Source organism: Nematolebias whitei, chromosome 3 (genome assembly GCF_014905685.2).
Source record: "Nematolebias whitei isolate Nwh7 chromosome 3, NemWhi1, whole genome shotgun sequence".
Lineage (NCBI taxonomy): Eukaryota > Metazoa > Chordata > Actinopteri > Cyprinodontiformes > Rivulidae > Nematolebias > Nematolebias whitei.
Window position 1 is genome coordinate 56,062,075 of NC_056500.1, and position 9,407 is coordinate 56,071,481.

At 40.8% G+C, this 9,407-nt stretch overlaps 1 long non-coding RNA gene across 1 annotated transcript; it reads left to right on the plus strand.

The window, feature by feature from the left end:
• Nucleotides 1-190: 190 nt before the first annotated feature.
• On the plus strand, nt 191-2,586 carry LOC119430857. The gene is made up of 4 exons (XR_005187926.1): nt 191-284; nt 1,661-1,732; nt 2,113-2,220; nt 2,389-2,586. It is a non-coding gene; the product is annotated as an uncharacterized LOC119430857 (long non-coding RNA).
• The last annotated feature ends 6,821 nt before the right edge of the window (nt 2,587-9,407 follow it).

The window sequence follows — 9,407 nt, forward strand, 5'->3', positions numbered from 1 at the left end:
ATACACCTTCTTTCTTATCATCCAATCAGATGTGACCGTCCAGATACGCCTTCTGAATTTGTCTGCAGAAATACCTACTTGCATTTGTGTCCTGTACCAGATCTTTTTGATTAGATCTTGAGCAGCTTTGCTAACTCTTGTGTTCTGTGCCACCTAGCCAAAGACCTCGTCTTTTGTGACATTTCCAAAAGAAGCAGCCAGTGAAAGAACCTTGCCTCCTCCTCCTGTCCCACCTCCTGTCAACAAGGTGATACACGGACTGCCAGACAGAGCGGCAAGTCAAGGTGCCTGCACTGAAAATACTAATTCATGTAAAATGCAAAGATCTGATCTGAACACTTCGGCACAAAATACCAAAATCCTTCAAGTAAACAAGTGTTTTTACAAAGAAACATCTGACTCCCAAAAAGGTTTTGTTAGAACACAACAAAAGCAAAACTCAGAATTATTATTTCAGTACAGCTGCTGAGTTACAGTCATGGGAAAAACAAAGTCCAACGTTTTTGTCCCCGTCCCAGAGCAAAGAGAGGAACTGAAATTACCCTCCATTTGCTCGTTCGTCCATCCGTATTATGAGCTTGATAACTTGAAAAATAAGCGAGGTACCGACTTCCATTTTGGTATATGGCTGCGTCTAGGTTTAAGAAAGACTGCTGTCAAAAACTGGGTTGCCACATGAAAATCCAAGATGGCTGCTGCCATGTATGTCCATCCATAATGTGAGTAACTTGAAAAAATAACGGTACCAACTTTCATTTTGGTGTGGGGCTTCATCTAGGCTTAAGAAAAGGTTCCTTTGGAAAATTGGGTTGCCACGTTCAAAATACAAGATGGCTGCTGCCACATATGTAAACCTTGTAAGATGTATAACTTGAAAAATAAGCAACGTGCTACTTCCATTTTGACAAAACTGAACTGCTCATTGTTAGACCTGTTCCTTACTGGACCCACAGTAAAGACTGTAGAGCTGCCAGTCATACAAAACACACTTTGCAAAAAATATAATTGAAAGCCGTTTTTGAGAACATTCTTTTATTTAGTGGTAAAAGCTCGTTTCTTCCAGCTGGGAGCCCTTTAGACCATTCCTTCAATGATTTTAAAATAATAATGTGTTTGTTCACTTCAGACTCAGAGATTCTTTATTGTCGTTTGCACCACATGTGGTACATGTGGTGGAGTGAAATTATGTTCACAGGGTCCCAGTTACATCCAACAATAAAATGTAAAAGAAAACAATGATAACATCTAAGATATGGACTAAGAAAAACATCAACTAAAAATACACTAAGCACTAATAGCGTAAAAACATTACTTATAATATGTATATAATAACATTACTTACTTATAATTCAGACTTGACTTTTATAATAATCTTTAATTTGCTGTCTCGCCAGCATCTTGTTCCAAAACAGAAACCTTCCAAAGCTGTTTCAAAACTCATTTCTAATCTTTGGTATTTAAACCAGACTAAGTTTATGCACACCAACAATATTTATCATGGATTTTTTTTTTTTTAATATAGTTTGTTTTGTCTCTATACTCATTCTTTTTACCTGTACAGCACTTTGGTCAATAACTGTTTTAAAATCACTCATAGATATATTTGTCTTGATAAATGCCGTGTCTCATTTATTTTACATGCTTTGTCCGTGTCGTTCAGGTGAAGAAGGCCTGAGGCCTCAGGCACCAGTGAAACCACAGAGGAACAGAAAAGCCATGTCTTGTGATGCAGGTAAAAGAAACTCACTTATCATTACCGGAACGTTTCGAAGCAGAACAACCTTATTTCCAAAAAGGTTTGATTTAGGTTTTAAATAAAAACAGAAACCAATGATTTGAAACCCTTTGAGCTCAATTCTTTCAATTGAAAGAATTTGAAAATCAACACATAAAATGTTGAAAGTGATTTTTTTAATACCATTTTATTAAAAATATAATCTGCCAACCTAAAGAATCCGGAGTTTGAATGTTGTGGAGTTTGAAGACCTGAAGTTTTCTCTTACTTTTCTTGCATTACAAAAAGTAAGACCAGCTTTTTGGAGATAGGGTTGTGTAGAAATTTGCCGAGGGAACGTGTTTTATTAATCTGTTTTTATTCTCCACTGAACTCAGGCACTGAAAGAGAAAGTCCTAATAATGTTGAGAAGCACCCAAATCGCAAACCCCCCATGAAAAAACCTAGACTACCACAAAACAGAAATAAGTCACTGGACGTGTCTGGTACATGTCTTCCTGTTTTTATCTGTGTGTGTCTGTGTGCATGTGTGTGTAACAGCGTCCGTTGATTTGTGTCATCATTGAACTGATAGCTATAAAACGGACTGTAAGTGATGCATTCAGCTGAACAGATGAATAATAGTAACTTTTAGTTGATGTTCCTTCTTGCAGACAGCTTCAACTCATCATCTGGACATGGCGAGCTGTTGTGATGGCAGACAATCCCAGATGTTCATTCAGATTCTACATGACAGCGATGGAGGATTTTTATCCAGTAGGGAGAACTACAGAGTGGAAATCCAGGAGGAAAACTGCAAAATGACAGACTTCAAGAAACATCCGTTCTCTTTTCTTCTGTTAAAACACTCACTTTGCTCCCTCTTCATTACAACTGAAATTTCAGTCTTTGTTTTCCTCACATAAAAACCATGCTCAGCATTTTTTATAAGGAGTATTTGCTATTTTAGAAAATGCTCCTCGTTGTGTGTGTGGGTGTTGCTGGACAGCGGGCAAAGTGCTCAAGCATTGTGGCTTAGCTAAGCAGAGGACAAAATGTCTTTATTAGAATGTGATTTCTTAAATTTGCAATGCATTTGATTGCTTATCCAGTTGATTGCCTTGATTGACACTTGAAAGTTAGTTGCTTCTTTAAAAAAATAAATAAATTAAAAAAAACTTGTAATTTATATTTAGTTTTGCTTTCTGGAAAGGTAATATATTTTATAGGAAAAATACATATTATGTATGAGCACCTTCAGTGTATGAATTATAAAACAATAAAAACTGTAATTTCCTTTGGATGTATTTTTACTGTATTGTTGTAGAAATCGGTGAACAAAAAGTCAAATTATTCTCTTACATCTGAATTTTTCCAAGTCTTTGAGACTGAATGAAGCACATTATAATTCTTCCATTCGTTTCATTTACTTTATTTATATTGCACCGTTTAGTCAGAGTCAGAGAGTCAGAGTTTCTTTATTGTCATTCGCACCTCATGTGGTACATGTGGTGGAGTGAAATTATGTACACAGGGTTCCAGTTACATCCAACAATAAAATGTATAAGAAAAACAGGGGGTTCAGTAACGTGAAAAATGTCAAAAGTTGTCCAAGGAACCATCAAGCAGATCGCTGCAGCAAGCTAACGGGCAAATTGTGTGTGTGTGGGGGGGGGGGGGGGGGGTAGTATGCATTTACTTGAGTAAAAGTTGGTGCACAAACTGTACACTGATAAACCATCATTGCTCCAAGGCTTTGGAGCAGCTAACAGTGAAATGTCGACCACGTTATCTATCCCCCAAGTTTAAAGTGGTCTTCATAACAGTTGTTTACATAGCTCCGGATGCTAATGCTACTGACGCTCTGCAGGAGCTTCATGATCTTTTCAGCTCGCTGCAGAGCAAACACCCTGAGGCTCTTTACGTAGTGGCTGGTGACCTTAATAATGTGAATATAGAAGACTGCCTCCCAAGATTTTACCAGCATGTGGCCATTCCAATACGTGGAAACGACACGCTGGACTGTGTTTAAATGAACGTAAAAGATGCATACAAAGCCAAGCCTCGCCCTCACCTAGGATTCTCTGATCACATGTCAATCTTCATGGCTCCTGCTTACCTGCCCCCACTGAGACGCTCCAGACCGGTACAAAAGAAAGTTAAATCTTGGATCCAGAATAGTGGCCCCATACTGAAGGACTGTTTCGAACGCACAGACTGGCAGGTCTTCAGAGAAGCTGCTGGCACTAGACCTGGAGCAATACACATCCTCAGTTCTGGGGTACATTAGTAAATGTGCTGATGACGTCACCACCATCACATATGTTACGTTACCCGAACAGAAAGCCTTGGCTGAATGCAGAGGTTCGCACCCTGCTGGAAGCCAGGAACACTACCTTCAGGTCTGGAAACTCACAGAAATTAAGAAGGACAAGGAAAGAGCTGGTTGCTGATATTAAGAGGGCCAAGGCCACATATGCACAGAGGAACCAGGGTCAATTCACCTCACAATACCGACAGAACATGTGGCAGGGCATTAAGGGAGTTTTTCATTTCCACTGTTGCCATTGTGGTTGCTCAGGATGGGAGACTGCAAAGAAGCCAATATTCAACATGTCTGCTAGCTTTCTTAGAGAACTTTACTAATTGGCTTTTCTATGTATGTGAATGTGCCTGTAATGTGGCCTGAGACAACTTTGTTGGGATTTGGCGCTACATAAATAAACTGAATTGAATTGCAGTAGGTGTATAACAGATTTTAAAGGCAGAAGTGAACAATGCCCTGGAGACCCATCACTGCCTGATGCCCTCAACAAATTTTACGCACGCTTTGAACATCCAAACAGACCACCCAGCACCTGACTCACCTCACCACCGGATGAAGAGCTTCTCAGCATGACCTCATCCGAAGTAAGGTGTAATTTCAGGAGGATTAATTCTCACAAAACAACCGGCCCAGACAACATCCCCGGTAAGGTGCTGAAAGAATGTGCCGATCAGCTCTGCGAGGTGCTGGCTGACATCTTTAACTCCTCACTTACCCTGGCAGCAGTTCCCACCTGCCTGAAGACCGTTACCATCATCTCAGTCCCAAAGAGCTCTACAGTGACTGGTCTGAATGACTACCGGCCAGTAGCCCTCACCCCGATAGTCGCTAAATGCTTCGAAAAACTGGTCATGACTCACATCAGAACAACCAATAACCTTCACCAGGACCCTCACCAGTATGTATACCATGAGAATCAATCAAGAGAGGATGCCACCTCCTCTGTGGTCCACACTGCTGTCACCCACCTGGAGCAGAAAGTCTCCTACGTCCGTATGCTCTTTGTGGACTTCACATCTGCCTTCAATACCATGATCCCCCAAACCCTGATGGACATATTACTCACACTAGGACTAAGCTACTCCAATTGCAACTGGGTCCTAGACTTCTTAACAAACATACCACAGTCAGTGAGGATCCACAACTTCTTCTCCACCATAACCCTCAGCACTGGCTCCCCTCAGGGATGTGTGCTGGGCCTTCTCCCGTTCACTCTGCTCACGTATGATTGTGCACCTACCAATCCAGGCTATCACATTGTAAAGTTTGCAGATGGTACAGTTGTGGTTGAATGTATCACAAACAACAATGAGTCCAGCTACAGGCAGGAGGTGGAACACCTGGAGAACTGGTGCAAGGAGAATAACCTTCACATAAATGTGAAGAAGACGAAAGAGATGATTGTGGACTTCAGAAGGAACAAACACGCCTACCCCCCACTACCCTGAACATAGGAGGATCTGCAGTGGAAGTGGTCTCCAGTTACAAGTACTTGGGTGTGCATCTGAATAACAACAGCTGGGGCAACAACACCACCAGCCTGATCAAGAAAGCTCATCAGAGACTCTACTTCCTCAGACGGCTGAGATGAGCTGGTCTGGAAGCTCAGTCCTCACCTCCTTCTACAGGTGTGCAGTGGAGAACATCCTGTGCTCCAGCATCAACGTGTGGCATGGAGGCTGCACAGCTGCAGAAAGAAAAGCTTTGCAGAGAGTGGTGAAGGCTGCACAGAAGATGTTGGAATCAGTCTCCCCACCATCACAGACATCTACACCTCCAGATGCAGGAAGAGGACCACCTGCATCATGAAGGACCACACTCACCCAGCACACACACTCTTTGCCCCTTCCCTCAGGAAGGAGGCTGAGGAGCATTAAGTGTAGAACCACTAGACTGAGGAACAGCTTCTACCCTGAGTCTGTTAGACTCATGAATATCTAACCAGGATAATCACTGTGAAAAAAATCGCATCATGTTGCTGCTGATCTGTTTCATGTTGCTGCTGATCTGATTCATGTTGCTGTGTTCATTTGTACTCATTTGCTCACACAGACTCATGTTTGTGCTGCTGTTCAGTGTATTGTTTTTATTGTTTTTATGCCATTGGTGCATAGCGTATTTTTAGTTGATGTTTTTCTTAGTTCATATCTTAGATCTTATTAGTTTTTCTTTTACATTTTATTGTTGGATATACAGAGACCCTGTTTACACAGGTACATGTGGTGGAACAAGAATAAAAGAAACTCCACTCTCTGTCTCTGCAGGTAACTTTTAAAACAAGCTCAGACTAACGATGGATCATTAGCACACAGATGGCTGTTTACTATTCACAGGGGGCTGAGTGATACTAGCGATAATCATATAATAGCAATAATACTAGCATTACTAGCAATAATAATAATAGTATCACTCAGTCCTCTGTGAATAGTAAACAGCCATCAGTGTGCTAATGATCCATTGTTAGGCTGATGGTCCTTCTTGATCATGTGATCAGCTGGTTTTGGTTGTCAGCAGCAAAACTGGTTGATCCACTCTGAGAAGGTGCTATTTAAGAGACTGAGCTGAATACAGCACCTCAGACTGAGGAAGTCTCTCGGATGAAAGACGAAACGTTTCTACAGTTTTTTTGTTTTGTTTTTTGAATGTCCAGAGGACCAAGTTTAACTTTTTTAGATTTTTCTACCTGGATTATTGAGAATGCATCAAAATAATTTGTCATATTACTCCAAGAAAGGCTTAAGCATTTGACTACTTTCCACTGCCACCAAGTGGAGATCAATTTGTTACTGCAGGAAACCAACTAATTAATAACTGTAATTGCAGGTAATTAGTGAAACTATCAGAAATCAACTCGTGGCAGGAGAACTTCTTAACCTGATAAAACAACCTCTAGGTTTTACTCTTTACTTAAACAGGCCCCCAGCTGCCTCCTTTGATTTCCACAATCACAGGTGGACGCTGAATCTACTTCTCAACTCCCAAAAGGCCCGTTGTGGTTGGCATGGCAACATTATACAGTTGGTCACCAGTAAAAGAATGTGAAACAGCAGGGGGCGACTGATCCCAACAGATGGAGCAATCACAGAAACTCACAGCACAGAGGCAATCTCAAAAGTTGTCATTAGCAACAGAGATGTGACCTTTTTTTCTACAGATGCTGTTATGAGTCAGAAATAAGGAAGTTAGGGGTGGGGGGGACACTTTTGTTCAGACTGAGATAAAGAAGCTTCTTTTTCTATAGACTTATGAGATTAATGAGCAAATGAACAAAGAGGAAATGCTAAATTGGTATTTCTGAAAACTGAGACAAAAAGCTGTGTTTATGAAATCTGTAATTAAGCATGCACTCAACATCAGTTCTGAAGAAAGTACAACTATGACCAAATATGTTTGTTCAGTACAATACATTTCTGCTGTAAACCAACCTTTGACAACACTCAGAACATACAGTATCTCAAACTGATCTAGTCTACTAACAAATCATAACTGATTGTCCCACATCCTCTCTGAACTCAGTTCTGCTCTGTCTGACAACGGGCAGCTCGCTCGTCTGAAGCCATTAGCACCTCAGATTATAATTTAAGGTCAAATTAGAGATTATGCATTGGCAGCCTGGGCAACTATGACTTCATAAAAGCCTTGTAATTTCTAGCAAAGGCTTTGCCTGAACTTTTACACCCACTCTTCAAAAGGTGAAGTACAACCCTTACATCTTTATATCCATGCACCTTATTCATGACCTATGAAGAAAGCTGTTGTAAAAAGGTGAAAACTGGAGATCTGGAATCACCATGTTCAAGTTCAAGTTCAAGTAGGTTTCATTGTTATTCGCATCGCATGTGGTACTTGAGGTGGAACGAAATTGTGTACACAGAGTCCCAGTTGCATCCAACAATAGCAAAAATATAAAGTGTAAAAAGAAATGGTAAATAAGGATCTAAGGTATAAACTAAGATATACGATAAACACTGAGTGCAAAACAATACGCCGAACAACAACAACACAAACAAATTTAACTTAGTGGTTATTTTGAGGGTTGCATGGTGGTGCAGTTGGTAGGACTGCTGCCTCTCTGTTGGATCAAATCTTCGCCGGGAGGTTTTCTGGGTGGAGTTTGCATGTTCTCTTGTGCATGTGTGGGTTTTCTCCAGGTACTCCGGTTTCCTCCCATGGACCAAAAACATGCATGTTAGGCTGATTGGTAACTCTAAATTGTCCCTAGGTGTGAGTGAGAAAGTGAATGGTTGTTTGTCTCGTTTGTCTCTATGTGTCCCTGTGATGGACTGGAGACCTGTCTAGGGTGTCCCCTACCTCTCGCACAGTGATGGCTGGATATGGGCACCAGTGACCCCCGTGACCATGAAAGGAAGAAGAAGGTAAAGATGATGTATGGATGGATGGATGTATGGATGGATGGATGGATGTATGTATGGATGGATGGATGGATGGATGGATGGATGGATGGATGGATGGATGGATGGATGGATGGATGGATGGATGGATGGATGGTTATTTTCCTATTTACAAAACACTTTCTTGGCAAAACCACAACTTTCCAGTTTCTAACAATACAAACCACAGAAAGGATAGCTCTTTTTGTTGCAGCCAGATTTTTCTAAATCCTCACACCTGGACTCTGACGTGTCACACATGCACTTTAAGCATCATGGTCCTGTTATCGAGGCCAAATCGCCCTGTGTTTTTTGCAGCTGGTGTGAGGACACATTAAATCACACACAGGAGGCATCTGAAACACATCCTACTCTTTCTCATCATTCTTCGGCTTGTTACTAAGCAACATGATCGCATAAAGGCCGAGGGAAGAGTGGCCCAAGGAAAGAGCGTGTGGGTAGACTAGGAAAAAACATGCATGAACAAAAATGGATGCAGGCAGTTATAAGAAATGAGGATAATTGTGCTTACCATATCTAAAAAGGGGAAGTACCTTCAAACTGGAATCTCTGCTACAAATTGCAAACCACGGTTGCACAAGTTTTCAGTTTCCATGCAGAAGGTGCAAAGACTCACTCTCATGTCACTAGATTTTTGAACATGTAAAAAAAAAACAGCAAGTCAATTTATTTTCTCAAAATAGTTGCGGAATTATTGCAGGCATCTGAAACCTGTCTTGAACTCGTCTCAGTTTTGTTTTTGTAAATCTAGAATTTTTTTCACTTTTATACAAAATTTGGACTAAAATGTGAAATTCAGCTTATTTCAAACTGAAATCTAGCACAGTTTCTCCCAATTTTGTTTTCCTATATAGTCCAAAACAATTGCTGCTCAAGAGATATTCCTGAGGTACAAAATGTAATTTCAGGTGCAAAAAGGCTCCTTTAAAGACACAATGTTTAATTAATCGTCTAT